Consider the following 20,736-nt stretch of genomic DNA (forward strand, 5'->3'; position numbering starts at 1 on the left):
CTCCTGGAATTCCTTCGGAAGTTCCTCCTGGAATTCCTTCGGATGTTCCTCCTGAAATTTCTTCGGAAGTTCCTCCTGCAATTCCTTCGGAAGTTCCTCCTGGAATTCCTTCGGAAGTTCCTCCTGGAATTTCTTCGGAAGTTCCTCCTGGAATTCTTTCGGCAATTCCTCATGGAATTCCTTCGGGAATTCCTCCTGGAATTCCTTCGGGGATTTCTCCTTTAATTCCTTCGGGAATTTCTCCTGGGATTCCTTCGGGAATTTTTACTCGAATTCCTTCGGGAATTTCTCCTCGAATTCCTTCGGGAATTCCTCCTGAAATTTCTTCGGGAATTCCTCCTGGAATTCTGTAGGAGATTCCTCCCGGAATTCTTTCGGAGATTTCTCCAAGAATACCTTCGCGGATTCCTCTTAGACATTCTTCGGAGGTGCATCCTAGTTTTGAAGTAATGCGACAAGCACCACACTAAGGATACTGGCAATGTCACAATAGGTCTAATAGCTGGTCGTTGTGATAGAGCTGAACAGGAATGAAAATGAGTATTCCAACGTAATAATGCATGCCACCAATGATCATGAAAAAGCTCAGACTCCAAATTCTAGAGCGTACTGACAACTTCTTTGCTTCGCCAATGTTGACTTCATTTTATTTATTTATTCAACTTATTAGAACGTTTAACTATGGAACAAATATATCTTACTTTGAGCAAGCCGGGATTGACGTAAGTGAAGAAGCTCAAAGAAATCCACAGCATCAAAAAATTGAACACCTTTAGTCCAGTTTATAGAACTCTCCAAAAACACGAAAATCAAATCCAACATAAAACAGATTAAAGAATGTAATCTCATTGTGACCAGCTATAAAGATATAATCAAGTCTCTTACCTTTCAAAATCTCAAACAAGCAAAAAGTTGTCAACTTCTGTTTTTGCTGGCGCTATTCTCCTCGTTGCTGGCTGTCGAAGCTACTTAAAATTCAATAAGTGCCTCCGTATCGGCTCCCAGGAATCAGCTAATCCGGCGGCGACAGGTGCTTGGTAACAATCAACGTTTCCTCAACAGCTACCGACACTGCACTGGTATCACTTCCGGGTGTATTTTCCGCGGTCACGGCCGTCAGTCTGACGACAATTAACCTCGGCGTAGATGTGCTCACGAACGTTAATTATGCTTTATCATTTTGCTTTTTTTTTGTTTTGGTGGAACACTCATCGATGTTGAAAGTTGTTCGAGGTTGCTTCCTGTTCCGTCGTTACTTTGGATTGTCTTTAACTGGCAGGCGAAAGTACGACAATTAACTTTTATTTTCGGGCTGATAACGCGCCAAAACGGAACCGTTAAAAGTATAAGCACGTCTTTTAAGTGGGCGATTATTAATTTCTGACAGCTACTAACACTTAAGCTTGATTGATATAGAACGGGTGGGGCGGAGCGCGTAACAGGTTACTTTCTTAGCATGAATGGCAACAGTTCCACCAGAGTCATATATCAAACCGACGACGGCACAGCCGAGTAGCACTTGAACTTCCGCTCCCTTTGTTGAACACTCGAAGATGCACTGAAGTAACTACAGTGTGTGTTTGTGGGAAATGTAGAGTAATGCTTGTAACCGAGTCCTTCCGTAGATGGCGACCGTGACTACTCGTCGTCCCAAACACTTATGCAAAGTAGCGTATAAATTGCTTAATTTAACGACAATGACGTATCAAACAGCATTACGGAAGCATAAAATGTTCTCTTCCACTCGTTTCATTCGAGGTTTTTCCCCCGGAGATGGCGAACTTCCGGCTGCGTCACTACACGCTGCCAAGAACGACGACGTCGGCAAGAGTGCAAATGTTTGATAGTTTCCTTCTCCGTGATGATGGCAGTACTAGGGGTACAATAACAACAGCTCTAGGGGGGGAAACTTTTGCTACGGCTCCGAGAAATAGTTCGAAAGGGAGCAGTTGATCGAACGCAGTACAGCCACCATCATAATCGTGTATCGTAATATTTTCCTCCGTCAAAGTGTGGGCCCCCCGACGAACGATTCCTGCCCACTCAATCTTGCTCGCCTTCGAATGTTTACTCACTTAACGAGCTTTCCACCCCAACGTCGCCAACGTTGCCGGAGTAGAATTTCCTAGTGTGTAGGAGGCAGAAAATGTGCTAGTTCACCGCTCCGAGAAAACACATCCGCCCGTTCTGTACGTACGTCTATAGTGCGGCAATATTCGATAATATGCTTCTGGTTATGCTGGCTCGATGGTTATTATCCTTCGGGGAAAGTAAACCACGCAATACACTGTACACGCTGTCCCAGGTTTATTCCACTTGCGTTCGTTGATTTCTGCTATTGTGGGATCCGACGTTTACATAATGTACACTTTGTAGTAATGATTTTATGCAAGAGGTTTTTGACTTCACTTTTGTTATTAGTTCACTTACATGGATTATATTCCGAAATGTTATTTTTTCCCTACTAGTTCACTTGATTGTTTTTATGTTGATACATATATTTTTACATAGAACACGTCACGCACTTGTTGCTCTCTTCTGAAATTATTAATGTTTTAGAGGTATGTCACTAATTATGATTAAGATTACACGATTTCATTTCTTGCCAGCAGCTTAAACACGCTTTCACCATACAAAGAACAGAAAAAAATAAAATAAGGTAGATAGCAAACAAATAAGGGTAAGAAGAAACGACAAGTTCTGAAAAAGATTTCAATACAATTTAGAAATTTACTGCCATCCCGGGTAGAGGCTAATGGCAAACAAAGGACAAAATAATAACTGGATTTGCCATCATATCTCGTTATGCCATTGTTCTGTTATTATGAAAAACTTAAAATGGCAAATCAATAGCAAAATATACAATCATAGCAAATCTTGTCATTGATATGTTATTCATGAATAATGCTAAATAACACATCAATAACAAAAATTACTATCATGGTAAAACTTGCAATTTAGCACCTTTTATAATGAATTGTATAAAATATCAAAACAATAACATAATTTACATTCCTAGCTAAATTTGCCATTGTTTTGATATTGTGAAAAACTATTTATAAACATTAGGCACCATAACATATTTTACTCTTAATATACCATTAACTATTATATTGTATATTTCAAGCATAACTTTTCAATTCGACGTATCTCGCAAAAGTAAACAAATCTGGATTCTCAGCTGTGTGTTTCGCAATGGATTCTATTTGATGCACATCAATTTATGTTAATTTAGAACTCAAACAATTAAAGAGTATAATTTGTAAACGACGTATATATCTTTTTCGACGCAACGGTGGCTACGTTCATCAAAGTGAATCTACCATTGTTTTAAAATTGAATTTGAACAACTAAACCTACCATTATTTTGATCGCCACATAAACAGCTAAATTTGTTCTTATTCTGTTATCAATAACTCAAGAATGTCAAATTTTGTTATTCACCGATAACAGTTAATTTGTTATCAATATCTCAATAATAACTTATTTTGTTCTTCAATTTAATCCGCATGCTTTACCATTACTTTGTTGTTACAATGGCAAAATAAGTTATTTTCAAGTTTTTCTGCTACCAAAATTTTGTTATTATTTTTGTTATTTTAACTCTTATTTCAAACAAACAAATAACACATTTTGCCATTCAAACATTCTGTTTTAATGGTAAAATTTGCCATTCTGTTGCCATTAAGCTCTACCCGGGATTCTACGCATAATTGTCCTATGTGATTTGCTATAACATGAGGAATTTTTTTAGTAGAATGGTAGTTTATCATTTACCAAAAAAAAAATATTTCCTCTCCACTGTTTTGAAATCAAGTCACTGTGTCCAATAAATTGAACTTTTGTGCTATGTCCCGTTTTGCTATACGCATCTAGCTAGCCAGCAGAACGGTTTTAGCGGAGAAGAACGCAGCGAGGGCAGTAATGCTGCAGCAAGGGACCCGACAGAACGTGGAACGTTACACACAGAAGCGGAAACAGCAGACCCGCCTCTTTCGGGAGAAAAAGCGCAGCCTGAAAGAAGCAGAGTGTGAAGAAATGGAACTGCTGTGCCGTTCCCAAGAAACACGAAAGTTCTATCCGAAGCTTAACGCATCCCGCAACGGCTTCGTGCTCCGAACCGAAATTTGCAGGGATAAAGACGGAGGCCTTTTGACGGACGGACGTGAGATGATCGAAAGGTGGAAGCAGCACTTCGATCAGTACCTGAACGGTGTGGAGAACGTAGGCACGGGAGCCCACGGCGACGGAGGAAACGACGATGCCAGTGCAGCGGAGGACGGAAATGAACCAGCTCTCACGCTGAGGGAAGCTAAGGATGCCATTCACCAGCCAAACCAACAAAGCAGCTGGTAAGGATAGTATTGCAGCTGAACTCATCAAGATGGGCCCAGAAAAGTTGGCCACCTGTCTGCATCGGCTGATAGTCAGGATCTGGGAAATCGAACAGCTACCGGAGGAGTGGAAGAAAGGGGTAATCTGCCCCATTCACAAAAAAGGCGACCATTTCAAATGTGAGAACTTCAGAGCGATCACTATTCTGAATGCTGCCTACAAAGTGTTATCCCAGATCATCTTCCGTCGTCTGTCAGACCCAAATTAGTTCGTGGGAAGTTATCAAGCAGGCTTCATCGACGGCCGGTCGACAACGGACCAGATCTTCACCGTACGGCAATGCCTCTAGAAATGCCGTGAATACCAGGTCCCAACGCATCACCTGTTCATCGACTTCAAAGCGGCATACGACAGTATCGACCGCGCAGAACTATGGAGAATCATGGACAAAAACGGCTTTCCTGGGAAGCTGACTAGACTGATTAAAGCAACGATGGACGGTGTGCAAAACTGCGTAAGGATTTCGGGTGAAATATCCAGTTCATTCGAATCTCGCCGGGGACTGCGACAAGGTGATGGACTCTCATGCCTACTCTTCAACATCGCTCTGGAAGGTGTGATGTGACGAGCTGGGCTCAACAGCCGGGGAACGATTTTCACAAAATCCGGTCAACTTGTGTGCTTTGCGGACGACATAAACATTATTGCAAGAACATTTGGAACGGTGGCAGAGTTGTACACCCGCCTGAAACGCGAAACAGCAAAGGTCGGACTGGTGGTGAATGCCTCAAAAACAATGTACATGCTGGTAGGCGGAACCGAACACTACCGGATCCGTCTGGGTAGTAGTGTTACGATAGACGGGATACTTTCGAGGTGGGGGAGGAATTCGTCTACCTCGGATCCTTACTGACGGCTGACATCAACGTGAGCCGTGAAATTCGGAGGCGCATCATCAGCGAAAGTCGGGCCTACTACGGGCTCCAGAAGAAACTGCGGTCGAAAAAGATTCACCCACGCACCAAATGCACCATGTACACCATGTAGAATCGAGTTCAGTTCTAGGCCTACTGATGACGGAGATAGTCGAGTGACTCCGTAGCTTGAAGGAATAGAAGCGCCCGTCTAGCGAATTGGGAGTCCTGAGTTTGAATCTCACCGGAGTACGTGGATTTCTTTTCATAATTCAAATCTCAATTTGTTCATCGAGCACATGTTCTTCTGTGCACATGGATGTCAAAGAATTTTCAACAGTGTTATTTCCCACATGGCTTAGTCAGCCAAAGAAAAATCAAGAAATTGACATTTGAATTATATGACCAAGTTTCAGGCAATTTGGCCGACAAAAAACCCCATGATGAAGAGAACAAACCTGTCAATAATACCCAAAGTCACCCTATATTTTATCAGAAGAGTTTTACAATGTCACTCTGATCAATGTTTTCCTTTTTAGGAGCCGTACTTTTTCCTCTTTTCTACACACACTACACTTTTCAAGCTTCCTCAATTTTTCAAATCAATTCATCCAACTCATGGCGGCAGAAGATGTTGTTTCAAAGTTATGCCATTATCCAAATCCCTTACATTGTATTATGCAAATTTGAAACTAACCCAAGTACACTCAGATTCCATCATTAATATGCAATAGCTCATGCTTCCTCGTCCCTGCGTGTCAGCTTAACTCAATATAAATTTTCTCGCTCGCGATTCGCAGACAACCGACTGTGTCGTTCTGGTTTATTCAAGGATGACAGCCATATTTTGCGAATCCGGTGAGCCTGTCCCTTCCCGGTTAAACTTCAGCTCATCCCACAGCGCAAATTCCAGCTTGCGAATCTGTACCTAGGTACATATACCCCAAAGAGCACGTCATTCCCGCCGGTTCAGAGCGGTACGCCTGAATAAATTATCCGTCGTCCGAATCGGACGCGGCGGATGTCGGTATGACTCACGGTTTCCAAATATAAACCACTTCTCCGTTGGGTCGTTACGAATCACTTGCCCGGTTTCGCCCTTTCATGGAGTAGCCGTGTGTCCTCCGCGTATTTCGACATCGATATATGGAAACGCGTCTCCAAAACCCGCAGTGGTTCCGATTTTTACCACCATCACTTTGAATTTACGACGGAATCCTTTGCCGCGGAGCATGATGCCCAGAGACGCACTGTTCAGAAAAAGGAAGGAAAAATTTTTCACGGCTGTGAGAGGTCGTTACTGTATACATTCCGTGATAGGATGTATACGTAACGTATGTTTGTATACTTGTCCATAAAACCAAATAAGTAATGACCTTAATCGTTTGGGAGATATGTTGTTGGTGTATATACCCTTTGCTGAACTGTAGAGAAGTTTTATGACATTTTCTTTTATGTTTTTATTCTGCAAGTGCCGTTATTTTTTTTTATATTTGACTATTGCTAATTATTGCTCTTCAAAAATTGAGCGAAGAGCTTTTTTTTCCTCCCCTGTTGGGGAAATTAAGCCACTGCGAAGCCACTGAGCGAAGAGCTAACTTCAAGTTAAAGATAACAAGAATGAAGATAAAAAAATCTACAGACGAAAATTTCAGAACTGAATTGGGTACATAGGCGCCAAACTGTGGAATAGTGGGGGTGGACTTTAGTCATTTTCGATCAATGTAAACGTACGATGTTGATTTGCCACGATATTGCATCAATTTAGTAACAAAATTACAAAATTTGCAATAATATTTAAAAAATGATAAAAAATGTTCCGCTTATGACACGAAAACTACACAATTCTTAAGATTATTATAAGAAATTGATGTTACGAAATAAGCTTTAGGTACTGGTAAACCTACCACAAAAACCAAAGTCACACCATAGTTACAAGAACTGGGAGGATGTCCTTTACACTTTGAAATTGTTTAAAATAGCACTTTTCTGTTGTTTCGTATTGTTATTTTACTGTTTTCATTTTTTTCTTTACTAAATCGTGCATTTCAAGGGAATTTCAGGGTCGTACCAAGGATGTTCCTGATGGCTTCAGGAACGTTCTAGGTGTTTCAAGGGGTTTCAAAGGCGTTTTAGGGGTGTTCCAGAGGGATTCAGAGGTTAAGGGACTCCCAGGGGTATTTCAGGGCATTCCAGGGGGTTTCAGGAGCGATCCAGAGATTTTCAAGGGATTTCAGAGCCGTACCAGAGATGTTCCAGAGGGCTAGGGGGCTCCCATGGGTATTCCAGGGGTTTCCAGAAATGTTACAGAAAGCCCTCTAAGATGTTTCAAGGGGTATCAGGAATGCTTCAGAGGCATTCCATGATGATTCAAAGGCGTTCCAAGGGGATTCTAAGAGGTTTCAGCGGCGTTATGGGAGTGTCCCGGGCTAGATCCCGGGTCGGGAGTTTTAGGTGGGTTCAGGGGCGTTGCAGGGGATTTATTTCTGATATCACCTGAACCCCTGAAACAGCTTGAAACCCTTCTAAACATTCCCCGAAACTTCCTTTGATCGGAATCTTTTTTAATAGAAAGTATTGCAAAAACTCATCTAGTTCATGTAAACATGATCCAACAAATCTATTCAGTCACTTTTGCTTGTAGTCATGTTAAAACGAAATCAGTCAGCCAAAGCTATCTTCAAATGAGAAGCTATTCTTTGTCATTTGAACAGATTGTCACTCAAATGACTAGCTGGGCACAGCTTTTACAGCGCCTAAATTCATTCTATTCTATTATATCGAACTGGTATTTGTGCTTTTTCCACCTTTGTCTATAGTAGATAATGAGTACGAGGATAGTGATGTGTGGCTGCTGTTCCTTTTCCAGTCCGATTAAGTTGCCATTTCGCCGATATCCAACCACCCAGGTCCGTTAGAGCTTTGAGCTCTAAAAAAAAGCTTTGAGCTCAGAAAAGGAACAAGTGCCTGCCGCTCTCGGGGAAAGAGCAACTTACGAAGTGCCAGGGCTGGGATCAAACCCATGACCATCCGCTTATGAAGCGAACGTGTGACCATTGCGGCAACTGGTGTATTCCGATCGCCAATAAAACAAGGTTTAGGTAGCTACAGAATGTAACTTCTTCTTCTTTTTCTTCTTCTTCTTCTTCTTCTTTGTGGCTCTACGTCCCCACTGGGACTTGGCCTGCCTCGCTTCAACTTAGTGTTCTTTGAGCACTTCCACAGTTATTAAATGAAGGGCTTTCTTTTGCCTGCCATTTCATGAATTTGTGTATTGTGAGGCAAGTACAATGATATACTATGCCCAAAAAAAATGCACAGTTTTTTAGAAAATAGTTTATTCTTGCAAGCAACTCTTAATTTATTGGACTAAAAAATGCTATGATTTTCGAAACACAAGTTATAAGCGTTGGTTTTACTGCTCTGAATGTTTGTCCAATACATTGAATCTCCTCAAGATTATGTTTTTCAATGTTTGCTAAAAAAGACTTACTGCAACTTTTGGAAAGTTCATGGTGATGTTCTGAAACTTAATAAAAGTGCTAAAATTTAAACTCCAATGTCCTATAAAGTATCTTTTATTTAGCCTGGCCATACGATTGATCCACCAAGATGGAAGGATGACGAACTGATTAACGGGGACACACGAACATTGTTTCGTTATCTCGGGTCATTGCCCGAGCGCTGAAGGCCAGTGACTCATTTGGCACTCCATAATGCCTCAGACTCGAGATTAAATCACCAAGTGTAAAGATTGAGTAAAGAATATTGTTTGGATACTTAGTATTTTTGTAGTACTACCATATCCAGTTAACACCTGATGAATTGCGGAGAAGGAAAGCAATCCCTGCTTTTTTTTGGGAAGAACATTGGTTCTGAATGATTGAGGCAACCCCTCCCCTCCCTACGATGAAAAGTACCAGCCAGTTCCGCCATAAATTAAACCAGACACCCTTGAAGGAACGATGGACCCGATAATCGCCATTGCCACCATAAAGATGCCAGAGATCCGGCCTATGAGAGCTCAAGGCCGCAATCGTAGCCTTAATGAAGGAAGTTGCGACGTAATGGCTAGTTTCCACTTCGTACGTACTGTGCAAAAAGATAGGACAAGTAATGATCTAGTAATGATTCCGATTCAAAATTAGTTGAGCAGTTCGCAGATGGCAAGTAAGAAAAAAAAGTGTAACACTCGTAACGCCTCCCGTGCGAATCAATTGGAGCTGTCACTTTTGAGTGCTCTACTTGGCAACAGGAAACCTAGCTTAATGGTGAAAGTTTGTGGACAAGCAAATGGAATATTTTGATATGATATGCTATTTTGTTATTTTAAGCTTTTCAATAATAACTCGTGAATGTCAAAATCAGATTTGAAAGATAAATTTGTTTTATATTGTGTTTTTGATTTGCCATTCAATTTTGTCCGGGTAACATGATATTCAAGAAAGAAGAAGACCTTCGGTAAAGTTGTTCACGATAGCTGGGCCAACCAAAATGTACATCACGCTCATAGGGAGAATGGGGAGGTTTCTTGGCCTTCGGCAAAACTGTTTCCGAATTGTGGTTCACGCGAAGCAAGTGTACATATAAACTAGTTCCGGAAATTCTTCAAATATTTAATCATACATTTTCCAAGGGTTTACTTTAAGGATCCCTTGACAAATACCACCAGGAATTCTTTCGAAAATTTCATAAGGAATATTTTGGGAAACCCTCCATAAATTCTTTGGATAACTCATTTAGAGATTCTTCAAGAGCACTTTTTGGATTCCCTCGTTATGTCCTCCAAAAAATTCTGAACTTCTGTAAGAGATTATCCCGGGAATTCCTCATCAAAAGATTACTCTGAAGCTTCCTTAGGAAATTCATTCCAATCTGTGAAATCCCTAAGGGATGCTTTTGGGAATTCTTCCGGGGATACACACGAGAATTCCATACGAGTTTTCTTCAGTATTTCTTCGGGAATTTATCCAGGGATATGTTTTTCGTGAGTTCCTCCACGAAATTCGCCTTCGGAAATACCTCCTAGGATTCCTTTGGAAGATTTGCCTGTTTTTTTTTTTCTTCGGGGATACCTGTAGAGATTACTTTGGATTCCTTCAAGAAGTTCTGCAGGATTTTCTCCAGCGATTCCTTCGGAAATGATTCTAGCCTGAAACTCTCAGATTCTAGCTATTATTTCGAAAATTACTCCACGCATTCCTGTAGAAACTCTTATGGGATTCTTTCGGGAATTCATCCAGGGATATTTTTGGAACTTCCTCTAAGCATTCCTACTGAAATTTTTCCAGGGATTTCTTCTGTAATACTTCGAGGTTATTTTAAGGGTTCTTTCACAGATTCCTTCGGGAATTCATGAAAGAACATCTATGGGGGTAAATCCTCTAACGCTTGCTTTGCGAATTCCTCCAGAGGTTATTCCGAGATTTTCACCTGAGATTCCTTAGGAAATTCCTAGAATGATTTCGTCGAGAACTTTTCCAGAAACGCTTTTGGGAATTTCCTCGATTCCCTCGGGAAATCCTCCATGGGTTTCTTTAGAGATTCATCTTCTAATGGTTAATTTGCGAATTCCTTCAGAGATTCCTTCGAGATTTTCTACAGAGATTTCTTTGGAAACCCCTTCAGTGATTTCGTCGAGAACTCCTTCGCAAATTCTTTTGGGGTGAAGAATTAGCATTAAGTTACAACTCACTAATAAAAATCTTTCGGGAATTCATCTACGGATTTCTTTAGGGATTTCTCTAGGAATCCAGAGATCCACTGCAAGGATTCCTTGGAGTTTTTTTTCGGAAATTTCTGTGGAAACACATCGAGTAACTTCTTCTGGAACTCCTTAAAAAGATATTTTATAAACTCTTGCAGAGATTCTCTTTTGGAACGCTACAGGAATTCCCTTCTAAATTGCTACAGGGATTTCTTCCTCTAACGATTTCGTAGCGAATTCCTCCAGCTGTGCATTCGATAGTTTTTCCTGAGATTCCTTTGATAATATATCCACTGATTTCATTAAGAAATCGTTCAGAGATTATTTCAATAATTCCTTAAAAAAAACTTTCACGAATTCATCCAAAGATTTATTTTGAGAATTCTTCTAAAAATTTCTCCAGGAATTTCATCCGCAATTCATTCAGGTTTTTGTTCTTTGATTCTTTCGGCGATTGCCCCAGGGATGACAATCACTTTATTTCCCTTTTCCTACTATATCAGTTATCCAGTATGTCTGGAATAGACAGAAAGCTTGAAGAATTATAATTTTGTGTGTTTTTTGACAATTTGAGAGCTAAATTTGTGAAAAAATGCCATTTGTTTTGGTGGGGTTCGAACCCACGACTCCAGCCCGTCGTTTTAACCAACTAAACAACAGAACAACCCCTTGTGCTGCCGACTTAGCATAGCACTACGGATCTCCTGTTCCAGGGGTAAAAGTCCACCTAACAGGTAACACCTATCCGAAATGTCAGACGATCCGTGCTGAGGGATGACTGGTTTGGGAGTTTAAGATATATCAGAAGGCCGACTCCAGAGGCACGTTATCCTCCATTTGGGACATTTGTGCCATCAATCTAGAGCCCATTGTGGCGCGCACCCTCCATAAGGAGAAAGAAAGCGCAAAACTTCAAACGCGAATATCTCGAAATGGTGTTTTTAAAAAGTGCAGTTGCGGTAATCACAATATTTTTAAAACTAGTTGACCGATTAGCATTTTTATAATTGTTCGTATTTAAAATCTCAAGGGACTGAACGAAACGAAATTTTATTGAAGAAAAAACCTTTTTTTTACGATAAAAATCCATGTTGAACGAAAATGTTGTTGTTTTTGGTAGATCACGAAAAGATAGCCCAGTAGCTAGTGGAGTCGCCAACGAAATAGTTTATAAACCTATGTTGTTTTCATACTCGAGAAGATTATCCAATCGAAAATGAATCAGAAGACCACTCGAGACAATACTTCGAGAGTTACTCCTGAAGATATACCAAACTCATTATGGGTTTCGTCATAAATTCTTCGGAAGTTCCGATCCTTTTTAAAAACTTAAAAAAACCCCTCAAATTCCACCTCGATAATATTTTTTTGCTGAGTTCAAACTGTAAAAGTTAAATTATGCAAAGGAACAATTATCCTATTTCAGTAAATAGTTTTACCGATGACCGGCAAAACAAAATAGTTTTACAAATATCAGTATAAAAAATCCGATAAACATTTATAGTGTGTTACTCGATACTTCTAGTGAGCTCCGTAAATAAGAGTACCGTACAATGAGCAAAAAGTGCTGAATACTTTTCAACATTTTAACCGAGGCCTCAGTTCCTGGAGTATGTATGACGTTTTAATAAATGATGTATTTCAAGCCTAACTTTACCAAACACCGTATGTAACATATGTAAACAAAAAAGAAATTTTTATATGAGGCGCTGAATTTCGTTATGGACTATCACGCACCTTTGGGGATGATTTGTGAGGAAATACCCGAAATTTTTCACGTTTCTGAAATGCTCAATGTATGAGTTGCTATGAGAACAGCGAACTTCCCCATCGATTTTCTCCGTTCGTAAATTTTGTTAGATAGGATGTTCGATAAAGTTGTTTTTATATATGATAGTCAGGGTGTGTCCCGGCGTGGTGCGCTTGGACGCCATTATTTCTTCAGAGTTGCTGGCTTTTAGCTGTGTTCTGAACCAGAAAATTTTATAAACTTATAAAGAATCATTTGATAAATTTGCCTTTAATGTAAGTTAAAGTATTTACAGCAAGCCCTCTTCGTTCAGTTTCAGGATTGCTGGTTGAATTAGATGTTCCTGTTATACTACTAACGGGAAAGTGCTACATCTGTAAAGACTGGAATTCTATGAATGCCGCAACTCCTTGCGCAATTCCTAGAATTTCACGTATATCTGTTGACAATACCGAGGATCCAACGTTTGAAAAACTAAAAACTTCCCTAGACTGAGACTTCCGCCAGAACCTGGAATTTCTGTTATGTTGCTCAGGATACAAATTTAATAAGGAATCGTTCCATTGGTTTTGTTTCATAGTATCAATTTAACTAAGCATTACACATATTGATCGCTTCATGAGAATAAAAATGAAAATCGCTTTGAATATTTATATTTCGTTTCATTTTTTTTAATTTTCTTTAATTTCGCAACATTTGCCGGTATTACTATTGAAAAACTTCGGAAATCTTTACTCGGTAAATTGTAAAATCATTGAAATTGAAAATTACTGGGTTAGGAGTGCACGTACAGTCGAGTCTCCTATTAAACGCTGCCTCCCACTTTACGCCCACCGCAATTTCTCAGCTGTCTTACATCCAACCCATCTGATTCTTTTAGTGCAGTTAGTGTTTACTATAGATTCATCACATACAAAAAGTGAACTAAATTGGTTAGAGGTCAGCCTGGAAAACACGGTGGGCGTAAAGTGGGTGGCAGCGTTTAATAGGAGACCCGAATAAATTTTGGCCCGGGGCAGGTGTTTTGGCCCACCTTTAGAATTTTGTTACATTTATCATATAATCTCTACAAAATCTTGGCAAATTATTATTAGAACTTCCAATAATCCTTTGCTAAGATTTTGTAGTGATTATATGATGAATGTAATAACATTCCCAAGGTGGGCCAAAATACCTGCCCGGGCCAAAATGCATCCACTACTCGGTACTTTTCCTACAAAGTATTCAGTAATAATTTGACGAGCAGCTCAGTGATTTTTGACATTTTATCAGATATAACGTAATACCGAGTAATCGGTAGTTGAACTTGATTACCGAGGTGATCACCGAGAGCTCAGCTGTTGAGAATTCGGAAATTCGATAACTGAGCCCGGTAATAAAAGTTAAGTGTGTTGGCTGTTTCAGCAGCTTTTTCAAAAATCCATCCAGACTCCTTCAAGGCAATTGGAAATCCTTAAAAATGTATCAAATTATCAGCCAGCGAATTATTGGTTGATTTAAAAAGTATGTTGTTACCTAGGTTGTTACACTTTATTCAAAACTCCTCAAAAAATGCTCCAAAATTAATTAAATTTTGTTAAAATTTCTGTAAAAAAATCAGACATTTTACACAAAATTACTAAAAGAGAGAGAGGGCAAGTCAAGCAATATCGAAAAATATGTTGATGGAAATTTCAAATGAATTCTAAGAATACTTTGCAAAAGGCATCTTCTCAGCTGCGTTTTTATCGATTGAGTTCAATGCACAAATCCCCTTTGTTCCCTATTGCGCCCTATTTTATGTAAACCCTATCCTGTGACATTTGCGCAACAACGTTCATTAGATATCATTACCCCAGCTTCCGTTCCGAAGCGATGCCCTTGAAAATATCTATTGCGAAAATACCCCTGGGAGGCAACACCATGTCGCCTGTCTGCCCAAATAGACGCTAATAAAACATGGGATGCCAACGTTGCTGGCTGTATGGCGTCACGTCCTCTTCTCGCAGTCAGATACATCTAGAAGCCCAAGAAGCTTCCACCAAAGTTATGTATCTGACTGACTGTGCGATAAAATTTGAGACGACGTCGTCGTTAAGGTGCTGCGCTGTTGTTGAACGATGGACAAATAGCTACGATGCGGCTTCATCGATGTATTCGATGATGGCTCATAGAGGAGCAAAATGGGGTGCTTTCTAGGCAATCTGCTCAGAAAAAACGATATATCCCTTTGAGAAATCATCAGTTCGTCACGTTGAGGCAAAGGAATAAAAACTGCGAGAGAAAAAGAACAAATAGAAGCGCATCGAAGCCGTTATCCTTGAACCTTAAGTAGTAAAAGTCAGACCAGAAAGAAGAAAAAAAAAACGGAAGACGCGTGTTGCCGATATTCTCGTCGAGAGATGCACGCACACGCACCGTCTTCGGCGTGACTCACAACACAAGCAACAGAAGGCTTTCCCTCCCATACATATTGGTGTGGGTAAATTTTCCGAGATGGGGACATTTGACGTTAAACTAGATAAGAAGACGTTTACAGGAAAAACGAAGCTTGGGATCGAAAGTTTATGAGAAAATGAAACAAATATTACATAAGGTTGGTTGATAGCGACCAGTGTTGCAATTTTTCGACAGGCCTTTGTGATAGCGATATTTTGCTTTTTTCATTTTCTCCGTTTTGGTTTTCCTGTCAAAGTTGCTTTCCGATCAGCAACACGAGAGCGAAATGAAATAGGTACTCACACTCGTACGCAGCGTGCTGAAAGCGAGAACTGACAGGGCTAAATTTCCATTCAATTTTCTGTAGTTGAGTGTTTTCACCCGTGCTAACGTATAGGGCACTCACTCTCACAAGCCACCGCTTGAGACGAATGGCCTTTCAGCATGAGTAGTGTGTGGATGATTGGGAATTGATCTTGTTGGGTCGCTCACGAATGGAGCTCTCGGACTCTGTCAGTTCTCACATCGAGGAACTGAAAACGACCGCCGCAGTCATTCATTTTCGGCTGAAAAACAGGCACTGAGACTGATATTTTGCAGGACTGATAGCGACTATCGTCAGGTAAGTTACACAACGCCCGAATGTTGGTCTACCATTTGAAACGTCTTGTTTGCACTACTGACAGAAAATGAGTTTTTTTTGGCTCGTGCTAAAAGTTGTTTGTTCGTGGAATGTTTTTCATGGTTTTGGCAAATTGGATTTTAATTATTAATTCCATTCCGCTATGAATGGTTGGTGATTTGGTGTCGAAATTGAGAGAAAAAGTTTCCGTTCTGAAGTTGGCAATCTAATCAGCTTTTCTCCGGTTTTCTCGTAATGTCTTTACTTTGTTGTCTTGCACTTTCACACTGGCTGGACCACTCGAAGGAAATCTTCGGGTTTTCGTTTTCCCTTTCCCCTGGCTGTATCTCACACACAACTGTTCCCCGTACGCTCTCCAACCGGCACTCAGATTTTCACACGGTGTCTCCGTTGTCAGCATTTGATAACGATCGCTGCATATCAAGATATCTTCATCTTCTGCAAATATTTGCGTTGTACTCCTTAATTTGTTTTCTCCGGCGTAATCATCTGCACTTCAACTCAATTGGATTCCATCACACTCTTTAATTACAGCAGATTCTTGAAGATGTCTTTATGACACTTTCGCACTTCCTTGTACTAGGATGACAGGCTCTCTTCACAAACCGAAACTAACTACAAGAACTGTTCATCAAATTATTCCACTTGAAACACATTTTTCTAATTACATAACGGTTTCACGAAACAACGAAAAACCCATTTTTCTATGACCTCACAAGACCCCGCATGAAAAATCCTACACCGCCACGAAACTAGCCTTGGCTCGCTGTTATGCCTCCTTCACCTGCCTGTCCATCCTGCCACAATGGAAACGCACTAGGCAGGAAGCCAAGAAGGGTGCGAAGTAAACCCATTGAGGGAGGATAGCTCTACATGCATGAGCCTACAATTCCACGGAGCGTACCCACGTTCAGCAACACTGCGACCGACACGAAAGCTGACGTCCTTTTGATGTCGATTGCATACTTCGAGGCAAACTCCACCCGTGCGTACGCCGTGAGGAGCAAAATTTTCACGAACCGGTGAGGGTATTGGTGGGCTATCGGTCGGTCACGATCCCGAACTATTGGGCATGCGCCTTACATCCACCGAGTGACGTCATGTGTACGAGAACGACGAGCGAAAGTGTTGAGCTATTTTGGATGGTGATGAATATTTCAAAAGTGTTTTCTAATCATCAAGATTGTACACAATGCTATTATACAAATTAGTTTGGCAGGAACCTTCAAGTCCAAAATATGATAGTGGCCACATTAGGACCTTATGAAAATATATGACGATGTTCTTGAGAATCACAAAACCTCAAAACTCTCTCACTTCTCTCACCATATCGTGCAGCCTACAAGCTTCTGTCATTCTAGTTGACTTATAAAATGTCTATTTAATCCGTACTAAATACGCACAAGTTTTAAAACACATGTTCACAATCGCCATACTTTCAAGTTTACAAAAAATCCTAAGGATTAAGTGTCAATCAAACAAGTCACTCTTAATTTTCCACAATCGTTTACCACCAGACGGAAACCTTAGAACTCCGCAGAAAACCCCTCTCCGACTGACACTACTGGTATTGGTATAGCTAAATGCTTGCACGCGCCTACCAGCACCATTATAAGAGTTGGAGCTTCGTCCTTTGCAAAGCTTCCCAATCCGACGACAACGACGACGAGGACGACGACGACCGACGCGACGGACGACGATGACGACCAACAACTGTGTGCGGTGAAATTGTATTTGTTAAATTTCTCCTTCCCTCACTACGGTCCTGTCTCCACAGTGTCCTCGCGCTACCACCACCCCCTAATACGCACGGTATCATTTCCTCTACCAGGTCCTCTCAACAACCCTCTTTTCGTAGTTTTCTTGCACCGCAAAAATCACTTGTTTTCAAAGTCTGAGCCAGTGTGCTCGGTCTTCATTTTCGATTTTCACGCCGCTGTTGGTGCGTTTTACAAGCGTTCACTCTCCAATGTGCCGATTGGATTGGATATTTCGATTGTGATTGCCAAATGTTGACGTGACGCGACATAAGCAACGAATCCAGAATGTATGTACAGATGATAGACAAAATTATTGAAAGAAGCAAACTGTCCATTGTAAAAAAAACTAGCTGTAACTTTTTGGAAAGTTCACCAGCAACTCTAAAGTTTTGACTATTACTTGATCGACTAGTTGAGTCTATAAGGAATGAACTGAGACATGGTTGATTAATTCTATATGCTCAATTATTTTAATCAATGATGAGCTTTGAAATTGTTACTATTTATATGGAAAAAAAAGTCATAGCAATTACATAAAATGATTATTTCTAGTACAATGAGGACCCGATTTAGTTAGCCCCTCGCAGTGCTGAAAATATCATTTCGACATATCTAGATTCAATCAAGTACATCTCAAAAGCTTAACCTAAAAATACGGTATATGAAAAATTGGATTTTTGTGTGAATATTCAGGGCTTTAGAATAATATTTTTTGCATTTTACAGCGGAGACATACAGGGGATGTCCAAAATGTTTGGGATAGGCAACTTTTTTTCTCTCACAAAAAAGTTCAACATGCTATAACTTTTCATAGAGTGCATCAAAAAATCTCAAATTTTGACTGTTTGTCAACCTACTATATGTGCATCATTGGTACAAATTTGGGCTCGATTGATCAATATTTCGCAAAGTTAGAACCGTTCGGGTAAAACACTATTTTTCAAACAACTCATTTTTGAGGTGTCATATCTCGGAAACCAGTGAACCGAATTGAATTAAATTTTGAACGTACACAAACAATATGTAAATGCTTCACAAACTATTAAAACATAGGTACTTTTTAAACGTTGAAAAAAATTATCATGTATTGACACTTCTTGGATTTTTCTCGAAAAATGTATTTTTTTTTACATCAATGTCAATAAATTTTAGTGTTGATATCCAAAGATTTTCCACTTCTGTTCTCCAATTATCTCTAATCAGATATATTAGAGCCTATTTAGATTGAAGGAAGAACACATTTAATAACTTTTGTGTGGTATTGTAAATTTGACTTATTTTCCTCTACATGGGTAAAAACTTCAACCCGGTATAACTTAATTCGTCGTGAGAAAATATTACATTTTCTAACGTCGTATTAATTATCAATATATTGTTGATAAACATTAAAAAATTCATTCAATTCGGTTCACTGGTTTTCGAGATATGACAGTTCAAAAATTAGTTGTCTAAAAAATAGTGTTTCACCCGAACGGTTCTAACTTCGCGAAAAATTAATCAATCGAGCCCAAATTTGTACCAATGATGCACATATAATAGGTTGACAAACAGTCAAAATTTGAGATTTTTTGATGCAATCTATGAAAAGTTAAAGGATGTTGATTTTTTTTTTGTGGGAGAAAAAAAGTTGCCTATCCCAAACATTTTGGCCATCCTCTGTATCTCTTTTTCATTGCACGACAAAAACCTAAACTACCAATAACACTAGTTTACAGCATTTTTGAACTCGGTAAGCTGATGATCATTTTTGGTGTAAAATCATGCCCTGGGTTCGAAAACGCGAAGGAAAAAATTACAGTAGAGCGGATTTTTTTTTTACTTTCCATACTAGATTGATGATTTGAAATCGATATTTGTTCTATTTTTAAGCAACGTCGCTCACTTCACTCATCTCATTCTCCGTAATCAATGCTCCGATTGAGCTGAATTTTGTACTGTAACTCGCCTACATGTGATATTGTTTTTTTTTCTAATTCTAATTCTTCATATATTTTTGGAAATTTAGCTTAATTTTTAAGGAGATCGTCCTCAAAACTCGCCAATATCTTGAATTCCATCAATCTGATGTAAAACCTGCATTCAAAAGATCTAATGTTATTATATTCAGCTTCCCGACTAGAAGTTCTAACAAAAATATAACATAATCATAACAAACCATGATATGTATAACTCATTGTGATATAACCATGTTCAACATCCTTGGTGATTTTGAAATACTATAGCTCAATTATAACACATTATGTTATAAATGTTGTTTGACAACTTATTGTAATATAATTTAGTTTTGATTCTTCGACATTTGGACAATAATGTTACAAAATTGTATCACATTTTGATAGAAACTGAAAATCCTGAAGCTAATATTCATATCACATTCTGTTATAATTTTGATCTGATTACAACAAAATATGTTATTATCTTGATAAGACCAGTGTGGTTTTAGTTACAATTTTAGTTATATTAACATCATCCTGCATCTAGTTTATAAAACAATAAGTTATTAAAAAATATGATATAATCTTGATATAATTCGGTTGTCATTTATGGAAAAAGATTTGAAATTGGTTGAACAAAACGCATAATATTTGAATTTGAGTAAATTCCATATTTTTAAAAGTTGTCAAGCTCAATATTGAGCTAAAACTCAAAAACTGCTCTACTTAAAATTTTTGAAGCACGGTTTCGAAATCAGTGCTAAATTGTACTTCAAAAACTTTGGTCGTTGACAGAAGTTCACGACTTTCGTTTTATTTTGTAAACTAGTGTAATTGATAGTTATCGGACCACCGACAGGACCATAAACAAGAAAAGGTCGACAACAAGGTCGATAGTGAAGAAGATATGTAATGTCTTTATCTTGCTCACACATCTTACAACACAGATGGTGCGATATGTCAGAATGACTTGTACATTGTCAAACACTTTAAGGTTAGGTTTCATGGTATAATGAAAAATGGTAAACTGGCAACACTGTCATTTTTTTTGTGACGAACCAGCACAATTGTGCTGTTGAGCGGTAACAGTTTTGCATATTTTTCATCGGTTTAGACATTGTTTGATGTGATGTAAACTGTTTCAATAATTCAGCCATTACTTATACTTGTAACAAACTTTTGTTCACGTTGAATGTGAGATTTATCACAACAAGTTAAACAAAAAGTGAACAAAACCCGTAAAACATGAAAAAGTTTTATCTGTCGGATAGTTTT

The 20,736-nt window shown here is 39.3% G+C and overlaps 1 protein-coding gene across 8 annotated transcripts in view; it reads right to left on the reverse strand.

The window, feature by feature from the left end:
• Positions 1 to 20,736, reverse strand: part of LOC109420362 (protein Fe65 homolog) — a 408,519-nt gene that overhangs the window by 324,904 nt on the left and 62,879 nt on the right. The window contains exons 1-2 of one of the 8 annotated variants that reach the window (XM_062860992.1): positions 17,094 to 17,110; positions 886 to 2,538 (exon numbers count right to left, since the gene is read on the reverse strand). The exons of 2 other annotated variants lie outside the window; for them this stretch is intronic. The gene's annotated coding sequence lies outside the window, so the exon portion shown is untranslated. Of the gene's footprint in view, positions 1 to 885; positions 2,539 to 16,011; positions 16,033 to 16,654; positions 17,054 to 17,093; positions 17,111 to 20,736 lie in introns of those variants that run through there. 5 more of the 8 variants (XM_062860990.1, XM_062860987.1, XM_062860989.1 and 2 more) reach the window with 5 other exon arrangements.

This window comes from Aedes albopictus, chromosome 3 (assembly GCF_035046485.1).
Source record: "Aedes albopictus strain Foshan chromosome 3, AalbF5, whole genome shotgun sequence".
Lineage (NCBI taxonomy): Eukaryota > Metazoa > Arthropoda > Insecta > Diptera > Culicidae > Aedes > Aedes albopictus.